The following is a 17,123-nucleotide window of genomic DNA, read 5'->3' as shown; positions in this document are numbered from 1 at the left end:
AGGCGGCTTCAAACTTGTTTACTTTTCTCTTGTTAATCTGTCTTTCGTTACAGGGAGTTCCGGCTAAGAACTCATGAAGAATGGAGGAAAAAGTTATTTTCCTTCCTTACAGTTCAATGTACCCACTTCCTCAGATTTCTCCAGTTTTGTGTGCTCTCTGTTGTGTGTGTGGGTATTTAGTTCCATGCAACTTTATCACATATGTAGATTTCTTTGACCACCACCAAAGTTGAGGCACACAGCAGTTCTGCACACCTTGTTTAAGCTTTTTATTGAAGTGTGTCAACCTAAAATAACAACAGACAGAGTGGTTCTCTAAAGAAATTAGTTTACTGAGAAATAGCAGAGGAATTATCATTTGGAATACATGTGCTATAGCAAACTATAGATGCATCTGGGGAAGTTGAGGCTAGGGAAACTTTTGAAGGTAAAGAGGGGAAGAAGTATATGCAGGTTGTTTTGAAGCAAAAGTTCATTGTCTACAGAGGCTTATCACAGGCAGTGATGTGTGTACTGGCCATTTTTAGGAGAGGGTCTTCATAGAAGTGACCCTGACTTAGAACTTAAATTAAAAAAAAAAATATATATATATATATATATATATATATATAAAATAAGGCTACTTAAAAAGTTTCAATTAGGACTGGCTGTTAGTGGAATGGTGTTCTCATAAGAATGACCTTAACTGCAAGGTGTGGTTTGTCGATTCTCTGTGACCATTCTTGCTATCAGGGAAATATGCATGAGGACCCTCTCTTCAAAGCCTCCCAACTCCATTTTATTAGGGTTTGTCACAAGTGACTCCATTTTGATTCTGAGAATTTTCACAAGTATAATATACATTTAGAAAAGCACCCATATCCTAGGTGGGCAACTAGATACATTTTTCACAAATGGAAATTCACCATGTAACCAGCAAAGAGATTAAGAAACAAGCACCTGCAGAAGATGTTTCATACTCCTACCAGTCACTATTTGTTAAGGGTAACCACAATCCTACATAGAGTATAACAGTATTGATGAAGTTTTCCCATTTCTTAAAGTAAAAATAGAATTGTGACATATTCTCTTTTCACTCAGTATTGACTTCCTTCTGTGAAAGGAAAATAGATCTTGGGACCCCAAACTCACTAAGTCAAAGGGAAGAGTCAAGCTGGGAACCGGGTCATGCAAACCTGCCTCCCATTTTGGTTCCTAGATAAGACGGCCACAAAGATGAAAGGCTACATACCTCCCTCACATTTTACCCACCAAGAAATTCCTGTTGGGCCCCAAGATTCTTACCCCAAAGTGTTTCTGTTAAAGCTCACCATGGCAATGTAAATTGATGGCTTGTCTTCACAGGTGAGAGGACATAGGACAGAACTCAAAGCCATCCCTCTGCCCACCTGAGACAAATGCGTGTCTGGTTCTTTCCTCTGCCCTATTGTCTGTGTTGTCTTATGTATAACTGCAGATTCACTGAGCCAGTGACAGAGGCATGAATGGCTATTTTCTCCTAATCCCCTCTCACAAGAAAAATGTGTATTTTTCAATATCCAGCCCTTTCCCCTTTAAATATTGGAGCCCTCAAAATCGTCTTCAGAGAAAGGCACAGACCTGTCTCCTTGGCACGTCCTTAGCTTTGGCAAATAAACCTAAAATGATTGAGACTTCCCTTGGTCATTTTCCTTGATTGACACTTCAAATATGACTTCTTTCATTCAACATTATGTTTGTGAGATTTTAATGATATTCTTGCGTGGAGCTGTAGATTATTCATTCAGTAACTGTGTGGTATTAGATATTATACTCTGTGAATATACTACAATTTATTGATCCATTCTATTGTTGCTGAGCCTGTGCACAGGTTCCAATTTGGGAGTATTTTGAATAGAGCTGCTATGAATATTTTAATAAATGTATTTTGGTAAACTCGTGTGTACATTTCTGCTGAATATGTACCGAGGAGTGTGATTTCTGGGTAATGAGGTGTATGTATTCAGCTTATTAAATATTGATGATCAGCTTTCCAGTGCCGATGTACACCTTCACCAGCAGGGTATCAGAGTGTATGTATTCAGCTTATTAAATACGGATGATCAGTTTTCCAGTGCTGACGTACACCCTCACCAGCAGGGTATCAGAGTGTATGTATTCAGCTTATTAAATACTGATGATCAGTTTTCCAGTGCTGACGTACACCCTCACCAGCAGGGTATGAGAGCTCCAAGCTGCTTTGCTTGCCAAACACTGAGTATTTCAGTCTTTTTTATTTTCCCCATTCTGTTGTGCACATAGTAGTATTTCTTTGTGATTTCACTTTTTGTTTTCTTGATAACTAATACAGCTGCACAGCTTTTTATATATGTGGGTGCCAATTGAATACCCTCATTTATGAAGTACCTATTCAAGTCTTTCGGTGATTTTTCCATTGAATTGTCCCTTTAACTTACTGATTTGTAGGTGCTATTTATTGCTGATACGAGTCCTTTGTTGGGTATAATGTAATGCCAATATCTTCAAGTCTCCATGCCACCTTTTCACTCTTCTAATGAGGCGTTTGATGAAAAGAGATTCTTAATTTTAATATAGCTTAATATTGATTATTTTTGCTGTAGGTTAATGCTTTCTGTATCCTATTTAAGAAATCTTTGACTGTTCTACTCATAAAGATCTAGTCTTTTGTTTTTTTCTAAAAGTGTGATTATATTGCCTTTCTCGTGTAGATTTGAAACGTGTGTGGAATTGATTTTTTTGTGTATGGCATGAGATAGGTGTCAAGATACATTTTTTTTCTATATGGAAAGCCAATCCATCAAGCAATGCTTCTTGAAAAGTTTATTCAGCTCCTAATTTCCATGCTTGTCACATCACTTTTATCATAAATCAAATGGCTTCATATGTGTGGTCTGTTTCTGGATCTTATCCTATGCTGGCAGTCCATTGTCTATCGGTTCACATGTCAATATTGCATCCCCTTCATGCTTGCAGCGTAGCAGATTTTGAGAGCTGTAGCTCAAGTCTCCTGGTTTTGCTCTTCATGATTGCCTTACGTATTAATCTGTTCTCACACTACTATAAAGACATACCTGAGACTGGGTCATTTATTTAAAAAAGAGGTTTAATTGGTTTACAGTTCTGCCAGCTATATAGGCTTCTGCTTCTGGGAGGCCTCAGGAAACTTACAAGTGTGATGGAAGGCCAAGGGGAAGCAGGCATGTCTTCACACAGTAGAGTAGCAGAGACAGAACAAAGCAGGAGGTGCTACGCACATTTAAACAACCAGGTCTTATGAGAACTCTATCGTAAGAACAGCAAAGGGGCTGTCCGTCCCCATGATTCAATCAACTCCCACCAGGCTCCTCCTTTAACACTGGGAATTGCAGTTTGACATGAGATTTGAGTGAGGACACAGAGCCAAACCATATCACCTTGGCTATTGTTGAGGGCTGGGCCTGGCAGGGCTGGAGCAGGGTGTGAAGGCTTTAGTGGACATCAAGGAAGAGGTGGATCTGAACAGATTAAAATTTTAAAAAGTTGGCTTTGGTCACAGTGCAGGGTATGTGGAGTGGTTAGACCAGCTGGGCAGCTACCGCTACAGTCCATGAAGGCTGTAATAGTCATAGAGTCCATGCTTCCTCTCCAGACACTGAGCTCCCTGCTTGCTCTCTGCTCAGCAGCACTAACTTTTCTTAGCCCCTCATTCTCCCCATATGCTCCTTCCTGCCTCTAGGCTTTTGCCCTTGTGGTTCCATCTGCCTGAAACTCCACCCATCACTTTTGGCTTCGTTCCTTCCCCTCACCCTTCATATCTCAGCTCAGATGACTTTTCCAGAAGAAGCCTTCTTGGGAAGTATGATGCAATGACAATGATAACAACAACAGTAATAAAAGTAATGCACATTTTTATTCAATGGCTACTAAGTACCAGGTCTATTCTAGATGCTGGGGAAATAATCATAAATAAAACAGATAAAGTTCTTGATGATAGGGGGTTATATTCTAGAGAGAGAGAGAGAGAGGAAATAAACAAAAGAATATGCAATATGTTGAATATTGATCAGTCCAAAAGGAAAACTTAATCATGCTTTCACTTCTGTGTGACTTTAAGCAAATTACTTAGCTCTTCTGAAATAAAAATACCTTTCCTGCACATGTGACAAACTCATATTGGGGATAAAAATTAATAGCATATGCGTAGGTGTTTAAAGAGTGACCAAGTGCTGGCCAGGCACGGTCGCTCACTCCTGTAATCCCAGCACTTTGGGAGGCTGAGGTGGGCGGATCATGAGGTCAGGAGTTCAAGACCAGCCTTGTCAACATGGTGAAACCTCATCTCTACTAAAAATACAAAAATTAGCTGGCGTGGTGGCACATGCTTGTAATCCCAGCTATTTGGGAGGCTGAGGCAGGAGAATTGCTTGAACCCAGGAGGCGGAGGTTACAGTGAGCTGAGATTGCGCCACTGCACTCCAGCCTGGGTGACAGAGCAAGACTCCATCTCAGAAACAACAACAACAACAACCAAAAAAACCCCAAAGAGTGACCAAGTGCTATACTCAAGGTACCATTAGCTAAGTGTCAGTGTTTCTTTTTTCTATTTTTTATTTTTTTATTTTTTTGAGACAGAGTCTTGCTCTGTCGCCCAGGCTGGAGTGCAGTGGCTTTATCTTGGCTCACTGCAAGCTCTGCCTCCTGGGTTCACGCCATTCTCCTGCCTCACCCTCCCAAGTAGCTGGGACCACAGGCACCCGCCACCACGCCCGGCTAATTTTTTGTATTTTTAGTAGAGATGAGGTTTCACCGTGTTAGCCAGGATGGTCTCGATCTCCTGACCTCGTGATCCACCCGCCTCGGCCTCCCAAAGTGCTGGGGTTACAGGTGTGAGCCACCGTGCCTGGCCCTGTCAGTGCTTCTTAACTCTGTGTTTCACTTGCTAATCCCTCTGTAATTGAAGGGCGTTAAGATCACATATCCATCCAGAATTCTGGGGGACAGTGCTGCGCTAGACAGGCATGCCGCTGCCCTTGCAGTGCTCCCAGCTTACAAACCAGCCACTAGCTATGATTCCTATAGAAGCGAGGGGTTCTTGCCTGTGATGACCACGCACGACACCTCCCATCTGAGCTGAGCTGGGGAAGAAGCAGCTTATATGCTCTTTTATTTGCATTTACCGCCTGTCTCTTACAGCGGATGGAAAAGCTTAATTGCTGAGTGTGCAGATTTATTTTTCTGTTTTTCCCTGCTATGAGATATTTTAGGATATTCTTTGAGGGGAAAAAATAATTCCAAGAAAGAACCTTCTGGTGTTGCAAAATCTGGGATTTTCATGAGATAAGATGTGGCATGAAAGCAAAAAGTCTCGCTCTGTCACCCAGGCTGGAGTGCAGAGGCACGATCTTGGCTCACTGCAACCTCCACCTCCTGGGTTCAAACGATTCTCCTGTCTCAGCCTCCTGAGTAGCTGGCACTACAGGCACTTGCCACCGCTCCTGGCTAATTTTTGTATTTTTAGTAGAGATGGGGTTTCACCATGCTGGCCAAGATGGTCTCGATCTCCTGACCTCATGATCCGCCCGCCTAGGCCTCCCAAAGTGCTGATATTACAGGTGTGAGCTACCACGCCCGGCCAAAAAATTCTTTTTAAAAATGTTCCATGTTTTTAACTTTCTCCAAGAAAAGTCCATTAGTATGTGTAGTTTTAGGCGTGGAGTTGTCAGTGCCCACTAATGATCAATAGGCTGCCCCTGCTGACGGTTCAAGATTCATGGAAACACTTATTACAAGGAGAAGCCAGAAGGAACCTTCGAGATAATGGAGGGCAGGGGCCTCTGTGTCCACTGCGGGGTTTGGGGGAGCAAACCCTGTTTCAGGTCCCCCTTCCCTCATGCCACTACCTCAGTGTGGTTTCCTCCCCAACTCCTGCTAACAGGCTTAGGCCTTTCTGAACCTGGCCTTGACTGAGCATCTGTAGTGTTTCAACTTCCTGGGCTACTTCAGAAACCAAACCTGATTCGTCAGAGCCCAGACTGGGGGTTGTCAGCTGCACCCTGCTGAGGTGGAGCCAGGATCAAAGTGGCCCTGTGGCTTTCATGTGGTTTAATGGCACCTGTCCTGTCGACCCAGCTGGAACTGTCTCCATCTATGCACAAGGAAAATAAGCTGCTTTTCACATGGAGCAATTTTCCAGGGGACACCCACTGGGTGTGTTACTATTTCATTCAATTCTGACACTATCTGCCTGGAGTTTAGAATCAGAACCTACAGGTGAAGGACTCAGTCCCATAATACTGCCCCCAGCTTCAGACATCAATTGCAGTGGAAGCTTATCACCTGTACTTCTGACCGACTGGCTGTATATCAGGGCTCCCCTTACTCCCTCCTTGAGTCCAATTAGTTTGCTAGGATGGATCACAGAACTCAGGGAAGCACTCACTTATGTTTACCATTTTATTATGAATGATACTAAAAGATAAAGATGAACAGCCAGATTAAGAGATGGATGGGAGGTGGGGCTTCCTGGCCCTCCCTGGGTGAGCCACCCCAACCCAGTACCTCCAGCAACCCACAAGCTCATCACGTTTTGCTGTCCAGGAGTTTTCGTAGAGCTTGACCTCCAGCCCACCTGCATGCTTCCCAGAGGTTGGTGAGTGGGGCTGAAAGTTCCAGTGTTCTAACCACTTGGCCTTTCTGGTGACCAGTCCCATTCTGAGGCTATCTGGGTGCTCCATCCTAAGTCACCTCAAAAAGACACTCCCATCCCTCAGAAAATCACAATAGTTTCAAGACATGAACTGGGGACAAAGACCAAATATATTTTACATTATATCACAATCTACTTATGTCTTGTTCTTTTGTTTTGGAGATCACTCATCATACCTATTCTGAATTTCAAATTAAATTATAGAAAGCAAAAAAAGAAAAACCACTTATCCCTTCTAATCGGTTGCCTCATACATAGCTGCTCTTAACAGTTAATAGGTAGTCTTCCTGAGTCTGTTCTAAATCCATTCAGATCTATTTATACTCATAGAAAGACACATTTCTATATATCAAAATCATTATTTATATATGTGTATGTATGGTGTGTATGTACATATATAATTTTTTAAAATTTATATATCATCAATGTATTTCCACAGCAGTATAAGTAGATCTATCTCTTTTTTTTCTTTCTTTTTTTTTTTTTTTTTTTGAGACAGAATCTCCCTCTGTCACCCAGGCTGGATGGAGTTCAGTGTCGTGATCTCGGCTCACTGCAAGCTCTGCCTCCCAGGTTCATGCCAGTCTCCTGCCTCACCCTCCTGATTAGCTGGGACTACAGGCGCCCGCCACCATGCCCAGCTAATTTTTTGTATTTTTAGTGGACACGAGGTTTCCCTGTGTTAGCCAGGGTGGTCTCGATCTCCTGATCTCATAATCGACCCACCTCAGCCTCCCAAAGTGCTAGGATTACAGGCATGAGCCACCACGCCCGGCCCAGATCTATCTCATTTTTAATGGTTTCATAGTGTTCCTCTATTCAACTGTTTAGTAATGTACTCAGACATTCTTCTCTGTTAGAGATGGAGTGCTTCCCCATTTTTCTCTCATAATTTTTTCTATTTTATTTTTTAGCAATACTAACAATACTGAACATCCTGGAATATATTTGTGCTATTACTTCTATACAACAGATTCTTGGAGTGTCATTATTATTGGGTCAAGGAAATAGTATTTTAGGGGTGAAGGGAAAACTTCCTTTCCATTCTTTCTGATGTTTTGCTGGAATAAACTGACAACAGAGAGATCAATAGGAGAAAAGGCAGACAATTTTTAAAATGTGAGTAAGTACAGTAGCCATTTAAATATGAGACTCAAAGAAAGACTGGAGAGTTGAAGCTTACATATCCTCTTCACAGGGGAGAGGGAAATGGGGGAAATGTAGCCAATTGTGAGGGGTAGTAAATGATTTTTGGGGGAAATTGATGAGTCCAAGGAACAATGGCCTTGGACAAAGAGTTCCTGTGGGCTCTGGGGGAGGTGGTGTGAAGGTGAGAGGCAAAACTTCACTGTGAACAAAGCTTGTCTTATACAGGTAATGTTTGCCAGGTGATTTCTTGGAGCTATCTCCAGAAAAACACATGAAAAGTCTATCTAGATGTGACAAGTTTTAATCTCTTCTCTTCTCCTGTGGTTAATGTTTCCTGGTTATTTGTTCATATTACTAGAGACAGAGTTTTAAGAACTTCCCTTAATTAGATAAGGGAACTTAAGAGAAAGCCACTCTAGTGCTTTGGGGAAAAAAGCGATCAGAGAAGCGGAAAGAAGGAGAAGGTCGGAGGGAGACCTTGGTTCTGAGGATGATTTCGGAGGCTTTCCAGTTTCCTTTAATTCAAAGCACTCAGCATGCCAAGGCACCATGCTTTGGGATCTCGTTCTCTGTGCCCCAACAAAACACTGTGGCAATAGCCCAAGAATAGACAGTAAGTGAAAGACAATATTCAAACAAATCTAAAGCACAACAACTTAACATTGTGAAAATATGATGATATGGTTTGGCTCTGTGTCCCTCCTCAAGTCTCATCGTTGTAATCCCCACATGTGGATGGAGGGACCTGGTGGGAGGTAATTGGATCATGGGGGCAGTTTCCCCCATGCTGTTCTCATGATAGTGAGTTCTCACAATATCTGATGGTTTAAAAGTGTGGCACTTCCCTTCTTTCTCTCTCTCTCCTGCCATGATATAAAATGTGTCTTTCTTCCCCTTCACCTTCTGCCATAACTGTAAGTTTCCTGAGGCCTCCTCGGCCACGTGAAACTGTGAGTCAATTAAAGCTTTTCTCTTCATTAATTACCCAGTCTCAGGTAGTTCTATATAGCAGTGTGAAAATGGACTAAAACAGGTGGCAGTTTTAAACATTGAAGGATAAGTTATCAAATATATATCACTTTTATAATTAACTATCTATTTGAAAAGATGTAGTTAGATACCCTCCTCAGGTGATATCCAAAACAATTTCCATGAGGATTAGAGATCCAAATTCCATAGCAACTATATAAGCATTAACAGAGAAACCAGAAGATTTACTTTCCTAACCAAGGAAGGGAATGGGGTAGGGTGGGGATGGCGAAGAGATATGGGAAGCCAACCTTAATAAAGAGCAAGCTTATAATGGACACATTTGATTTAATGCAAGTTAGGGTTGTGAAAATCGGTATGTTTATACACTGTTGACTGAAGTTTAAGTTGGTGTACTTTATAAAATAATCATGAAGGATCTATTTAGATTTCACATGCACTAACCTTCCTCTTGATAAAGTGATTTTCACTTGGACTCCAGCCATAGTCTAGGCCCAAGGAGCTGGGCTACAGGTGCTGTGTATAGCTGCCTGTCCCAATGCAGTTGATGGATACCAATGTCACTGATGCCATGGAGGGGGGCATCTGTCACCGGCCAGCTAACCCTACCCATGCTCATACTATTCAAGCAAACTGCCCTTGTCTGAGACAACTGCCATGTAGGAGTTGGAGGTGCCCATTTGCCTGAAATTCCTTGGCTTTTGAGCTCCAACTATATTCCAGGCACTATTCTTGGCACTTGTATACAATTAAGAAATAAATCGGCCAGGTGTCCTGGCTCATGCCTCTAATCCCAGCACTTTGGGAGGCCGAGGCAGGTGGATCACCTGAGGTTGGGAGTTCAAGACCAGCCTGAACAACATGGAGAAACCCCGTGTCTACTAAACATACAAAATTAGCTGGGCATGGTGGCACATGCCTGTAACACCAGCTACTCGGGAGGCTGAGGCAGGATAATTGCTTGAACCTGGGAGGCGGAGGTTGCAGTAAGCTGAGATCACCCCATTGCACTGCAGTCTGGGCAACAAGAGTGAGCAAAACTCCATCCTCCTGTGGCAAAAAAAAAGAGAAGGAAGGAAGGAAGGAAGGAAGGAAGGAAGGAAGGAAGGAAAGAGGAAGAAAGAGAGAGAAAGAAAGAAGAGGAAGAAAGAGAGAGAAAGAAAGAAGAGAAAGAGAGAGAGAGAAAGAGAAAGAGAGAGAGAAAGAAAGAGAGAAAGAGAGAAAGAAAAAGAAAGAAGAAAGAAAGAAATCAATGAGTTAACAAACTATTTAAAATAAGCATCATGTTCTTGGTTCAGAAACATCCATTTAAGATCTGATTAGTACTTTCTAGAATACTTAAAAGTGACAAGAAAGCACAGTGATCACCAGGTATTCTCTTTACGATTATTCTTGGTTAGAGTAAATAATGGTTTTTCTATTTTATTAATTTTTTCAAGAACTGCCACTTAGATTTATTCACCAATTACGTTGCTTTGTCATTTTCTCCATTAATTTCTCTTTTGTTTTTCCTTTTCTCCTCACTTCTTAAGTGTGTAATTTTTAATGCATTTTTAAGTTAATGAACATGTTGAAGGCTATGAATTTATCTCTAGGGGCAACTTTGGCTGAATTACATCTATTTAGACATGAGGCATTCTTATTGCTATTTTATGAATATTTTGCACTGAAATTGTGATTTGCCTTTGATGCAAGCAGGCTTTTCCTTGCTCCAATTGTTTGCATTTTTATTGTTGGTACTTGTGTTAGTCCATTTGCATTACTATTAAGGAATACCTGGGACTGAATAATTTATAAAGAAAAAAGGTTTAATTGGCTCACGGCTCTGCAGGCTGTACAGGAAGCATGGTGTCGGCATCTGCTCAGCTTCTATTGAGGCCTCAGGTAGCTTTTACTCATGGCAGGAGGTAAAGCAGGAGCAGGCATCTTCACATAGTGAGAGAGGGAGCAGGATAGGGAGGAGCCACACTCTTAAACAATCATAACTTGTGTGAACTACCAGAAGGAGACTCAGTTACTACCAAAGGGACAGCACTTAGCCACTTATGAGGGATCCACTCCCATGATCCAAACCCCGCCTCCACTCCTTGTCCCCAGGCCTCACCTCCAACACTGTGGATTATAGTTCAACATAAGATTTGGAGGGGACAAACATTCAAATCATATCAGTACTTTATTGGTATAGTTTATTTTCTTTTTCATTGTAGTTAGACAAGGCAGATTGTTTTTATTATTTGAAATTCATTGAGGTTTTTCATGCATATATAATATTTAAGAACGTAATGGATCAATAAAATGAAAATGAATTAGTTATAGATGCCAGTAAATTTGAGAAGTGAATATAAGACAAAGGTAATAGTTCAAGCCCATCTGAAAAACAATCATTGCTCAATATAAGGTGCTGGCACAACTGACTCTCTATCCAGAAGAAAATAAAACTGGATCCTTCCCTTCCTGATAGAATAGTCACTATGGGCCAAGGAGAACAAGGAGACAGCTATATAAATGGAGGACAAGGATAAGAATGTATTTGACAGAAGAAGGGATGGGAGAGACAGAAACACACAGTCATGAAGAGGAGAGGGACTGGGCCACGTTAGTCTATCTGCTGGAGGAAAAAATGTCTGTTTAGGGACCAGACTGTAAGTATCAAAAAGGGAAGAAATTGCTGTAGATCGGGTGGCCACACATACCAGTTTCCTGGGTCAATCCTCACATGTACCTGCTGTGTCAGTATTCAGTTGAGTTGGTGCCCTGTTTGACTTTCCCAAGTGTCTTGGTGAAGACAACAAATTGTGCAGTCACCCTTCCTATGAAACACCTTCCTGGAGAGTGTGTCCAAACTACAGGTGAAGGCAATGACCTTAAACAGTAAGAGGGGCCTCTTGTCTTCCAAGATATGAAAGAAAAAAATGGCAGAAGTGATGCTGAAGTCTTCAGTATAGGATGCCCAAGACTCCACAGTCAGCTTTAGCTCCTTGTTCAGTGGGAAGAGAACGGGCTGAGGCATGCCCTACCTGTAACATTCTTTAAAACATGTCAGGAGCTCCCACAGTGTAAAACTTCCACACTTTCCCATCGGGGTTTTGGGGAGGCAACTGAAGAAAGAATGCTATTGTGCTCTGTGAGCACCTATCTTGATATAGAACAAGGATCAAAGTTAATTTTCTGAAATAGTGAATGTTAGTCATTACACCAGGTAGATTAATTCCAAATCAAGAGACATGTGGCTTGATAAGAAGGAGGCAAAAGGAAGAATTAAAGATAACAGGGACAGACATGGCTTATAATTTATCCCAGGACTCAAGAGGTGGGATACCAAATCTATTCCTCTTTTTAGCAACTCCTTTAACGAGAATGCCCTAGATCCTGACCCTCTAGCAATATTACAGACTAGTTAATGCATACAAATAAAATGTTTCACAAATCAGTGAGGGGATACAGCTGGTGTTGTAAGGGGTAGAACTGGAAAAAACTGGCTCTATGGTAACGGAAATAGAAGCCGCATGTAAAGGTTGAGGATAGTATGTAGGGAAGGGAAGATTGCGAGGGTACACAACTCTTTCAAGACCAACAGGAAAGAATATGATAGAAAGTGAATGGACAGGAGGGTGCAGTCAGGAAAGAAATTTTTTTTTTTTTTTTTTTTTTTTTTGAGACGGAGTCTCATTCTATTGCCCAGGCTGGAGTGCAGTGGCGTGATTTCGGCTCACCACAACCTCCGCCTCCTGGGTTCAAGCGATTCTCCTGCCTCAGCCTTCCGAGTAGCTGGGATTACAGGCATGCGCGACCATGCCCAGCTAATTTTTGTATTTTTAGTAGAGACATGGTTTCACTATGTTGGCCAGGCTGGTCTCGAACTCCTAACCTCATGATCCACCTGCCTCAGCCTCCCAAAGTGCTGGGATTACAGGCGTGAGCCACCACACCCAGCGAGAGAAATTTCCTTTACATTAGAGAGAACTAAGTGCATTTAAATGTGAATTGATAAGAGCCAGTGACAGGAAATGGTGATGGCAGAGAAGTGGAAGGAGATACAGCAGAATGAGGTACCCAGGGTGAAAGGTGAAGGGAACCTGAGCACTCACCCAGGGCTCCTTTCAACCCAGCAGTCACTCTGGCCATGTTGCTCTGGCTGCCTCTGGAGACGTCGCAGATCCTCAGCCCACCACTGAGCCCCTCGATTCTGTGTCTGCGCATCCCCACCACCCTGCTGGAACTCGCCAGGTTTCTATGCTCTGGATTCACTGGGTCCTACAGGAGGAAAGTAGACAACACTGCCTCCCAGCATGCAGACCCTCTATCTTTGCAGGGTTGCTCTTGGCTCTGCCTTGGGCTGAGCCTGCTGGCTCGGCACAGCCATGGGAGAAAAGGGGCTCATCCAGAGGCAGGCTCAGTTCAAGTTTTAAGGGAAACCACACATGCCTGCTTGAAACAGAGGTCTCTGATTCCCCCGCCCTCCCTGATCCCTGGTCCGAAGCCTGCAATGGCTCCCCACTGGTATCACAATGAGTAAACCCTTCCAGTGGCACCTGAGGTCTTCTATGACAGCTACAATTAGGCATTTATGTGTCTTTCCAGTGTGCTCTTTCTCTAGGTCACTATAATATATCCTCCATTTTCCTTTGCTCATGCCTTTAGTGGTAGAATTCTATCTTTCCCACAAACTTACTGCAAACACCACATCGTCATGAAGCACAAAAGCAGCTACATTTCCATCACCCAGAAATCATCTCTCATTTTCTAACTGCTATAGCACTTTCTCTGTATCCTCTTTCTGCAACAAGACCCCCATCTTGAGCCTAAACTATCTTATCTTTGAACTCAGACAAGCCCAAGTGTGTCTGTGGGACTCACGGGGTGAAGGTTCCAAGCTAAACCTTCTATGTACCTGGGAGATTGTGGAGCCTCTTAGACGAGAACTCATCCTTAGGAGAGCAAGCTGGGGCACACAAAGAGGTCAATGACAAGGGGCTTAAGGACACCAGACACCTGGGCATCTGAATCTGAAAAAAAAGAAAAAGATAACCTCATTAGATCTGATCTTTTTTGAGTGAAGACTAGCTCCAGGGTCTTGGTGCAGCCCTCAGAGGCCTGTGTGTTGGTGTTGACAGCTCCAGTGGAGACATCCAGGCCAGCTGGAAGCAGCAGGAATGATGCTGGAAGACGGGAGAAAGTGAATGTGGATCAGCATGAGCTGAAAGGAGGATCTTTTTGGCTCACCCATCTGGGAAGGCCGAAGTTAGAGTCGGCCTCTGGAAAAGCTGGATCCCAGGATCCAAATGGTACCTTCAAGTGTGGCTTTCTCTCCTTTCTGCTTTCCTCCGGCTTGGGCACTTTCTCTCCAACTGGAATGAGCTTTTCTTTTTTTTTTTGAGACAGAGTCTTGCTCTATCACCCAGGATGGAGTGCAGTGGCGTGATCTCAGCTCACTGCAACTTCCGCCTCCTGGGTTTAAGCGATTATCCTGCCTCAGCCTCCCGAGTAGCTGGGATTACAGGAGCCCGCCACCATGCCCGGCTAATTTTTATATGTTTAGTAGAGACGGGGTTTCACCATGTTGGCCTGGCTGGTCTTGAACCCCTGACCTCAAGTGATCCGCCCGCCTCAGCTTCCCAAATTGCTGGGATTACAGGCGTGAGTCACCATGCCTGGCCATGCAGTGAGCTTTTCTTGGTGCAGCAGGAGATGTGGCCATTGGCAGCTCCAGCTATTCTCATTCTAGCTTAGTGACCTGAGAGTTTTAGTGCATGCAAGACTGGGATTGGCTTGGCAAGGGCCTCTGTGCCCTAGGGACTGGGGACTGATCAGAGGCCAGAGGGATGAGGGATGCAGATTGACAGTCACACCAGAATGCTCTGGTTATGATGAGTGGGAGGAAACAGTTTCCTGTAGAAAATGAGGATCCTGCTAAGAGAAAGTGAGGGCAGGAGGATGTCCACAGATCACAGTTACGGGCTTTCTCTCTGACCGTGTCTTCTGTGGGTGTTGGGAGCAGAGCTGCCACAGGAACATTGCCAGAGAGCTCTTCACGAGAGGAGGACGGTGGTGAATCCCGCGGAGGAGACCAGGGGAATGGTTTCCTGAGCACCTCAGCAGAACCTTCAGGACACTCCCAGAGCCCCAGGGTGGGAGTGGCTGAGGCTGAGGCTGGGGCTGAGGCTGGGGCTGGGGCTGACGTGAGGCTGAGGCTGAGGCTGAGGCTGAGGCTGGGGCTGAGGTGAGGCTGAGGCTGAGGTGAGGCTGAGGCTGGGGCTGATGTGAGGCTGACGTGAGGCTGAGGTGAGGCTGAGGTGAGGCTGGGGCTGGGGCTGGGGCTGGGAGGTTACCAAGCAGAGCTCCTGTGACAGCTTTTCCTCTCCTGAATAGTTTTTATGCCCAGTGACCAAGGCCTGAGTAAAATGCATAATACCACTTCGTGCTATAGATATTCGTATATGAATTTACATTCTTTACTAAATTATCACCTCCCCGACAGCAGGACTTGTTTCTGATTCAGCTTTGGATTTCTCAGAGAGCATAGTACACCTCATATAAAATAAGTACAAAAGATGTAAATGTTGGTCAAATGAACGAATTTTTATTCTGGTCAAGAGGCCCAACTAACTTTACCTTCTTGTCCAACACTCTGTTATTATTTGGCCTGTGTTTATTTTATTTATTTTTCAGACGGAGTCTTGCACTGTCACCCAGGCTAGAGTGCAATGGCACAATCTCCACTCACTGCAACCTCCACTTCCCAGGTTCAAGTGATTCTCCTGCCTCAGCCTCTCGAGCAGCTGGGACTACAGGCATCCGCCACCACACCTGGCTAATTTTTTGTATTTTTAGTAGAGATGGGGTTTCACTATGTTGGCCAGGCTGGTCTCCAACTCCGGACCTCGTGATCCGCCCAGCTCGGCCTCCCAAAGTGCTGGGATTACAGGCGTGAGCCACCTTGCCTGGCCTGGCATGTGTTTATCTTTAACCCCAAGTCAGCAACGGTGCCTGCTGCTTAGTGCATGGTGCATGTTGCATAGTGCTGGGTGCATGGTACATGGATCTCTGTTTGTGGTCCCATATGAACTGCGCTGTCAATGGATACTATACAAATTCAACTATAAAGAAACTTTCATCCTCATATTGTGTTCTGTGGCTTGCAAAGAACCTCATTCAACAGGTTCTCATGGCATTTCCAGGTGGGGCATGGATGGCTCAGGGATCTGATAAGCAGCAGGGGCAGCCCCAACACCTGGGTGTTCTTACCTATAGCTCAGGGCCTGTTTCCACACGTCTCACTGCCTGCAGGAAAGATGATTCCAGGTGAATTACTTCTTTTTGAAGTGATTAAATTTTTGCCCATAGCTCCTTGGTTTTTGCCGTAAACTACAGCTTTTCTAGCGTGCAACCATGTTTCACCATTAGATTACTCAAAGGCTCAGACCAATCACTACAAACCGTGAATGGCAAATTGAAATATGGATCTTGAGTTGAATTTTCTTCTTGTTGTCTTTGGATTTCTGCAATCAAAGGACCCAACGCTTCATAAGCTCTAGGGAAATATACTTGGTAGCCAATCCATTTTATTGCAAAATTGCCTATATAGGTTAAAAATTAAGAGAAATAAGGCATCCCCCCTCTCCTTTGCTGCAGCCTCTGGAGTGCCTTGCCCTCTCCCTACCCTCCGCCTCCTCACTGTCTCATATCCTGTGACACACAGGACATGTGCTTCAGCCACAGAATCCCACAGCGAATGTGTTTGGCAGCTTTGGCAGCTGCCAGGTATTGTCCTCATCAGCAGGCTCCACACATGCTCCCTGAAACGTGCTGCAGAAAGCCGTGGCGAAAAATGCCCTTTCTCGTCGCTTGACTTGGAGAGAGTCCTATGTGTTTGAAGACTTAACAGATGCCACAGAAGCCTCAGAAATGCTCTCTCTGAGGTTAAGCTCCCTCTTCCAGCAAGTGTGACATTTTCACATCCACAATCTTAGCTTAGGGCAGCAGGGATTTCCTAAAGATGAACAACCCTGTTTGGTTACAGATAGATTGTTCTTAAGACACAGGCCACACCCCTCCTGGCCTTCCCATCCTTGGCAAGGTCCTAGAATGCTGTTTCCACTTTTCCAGATGCAATGGTGAGAAATTTGGTGGTGATTACCGAGAAAACCAATGCTGGTTATTTCTGACAAAATTAAAGTTGTTTGGTTAGGGTTAGGGTTAGGGTGAGGGGGTATATTAGTCCATTTTCATGCTGCTGATAAAGACATACCCAAGACTGGGTAATTTATAAAGGAAAGAGGTTTAACTGACTCACAGTTCC

Source organism: Symphalangus syndactylus, chromosome 8 (assembly GCF_028878055.3).
Source record: "Symphalangus syndactylus isolate Jambi chromosome 8, NHGRI_mSymSyn1-v2.1_pri, whole genome shotgun sequence".
NCBI lineage: Eukaryota > Metazoa > Chordata > Mammalia > Primates > Hylobatidae > Symphalangus > Symphalangus syndactylus.
This window is presented reverse-complemented; position numbering follows the sequence as displayed.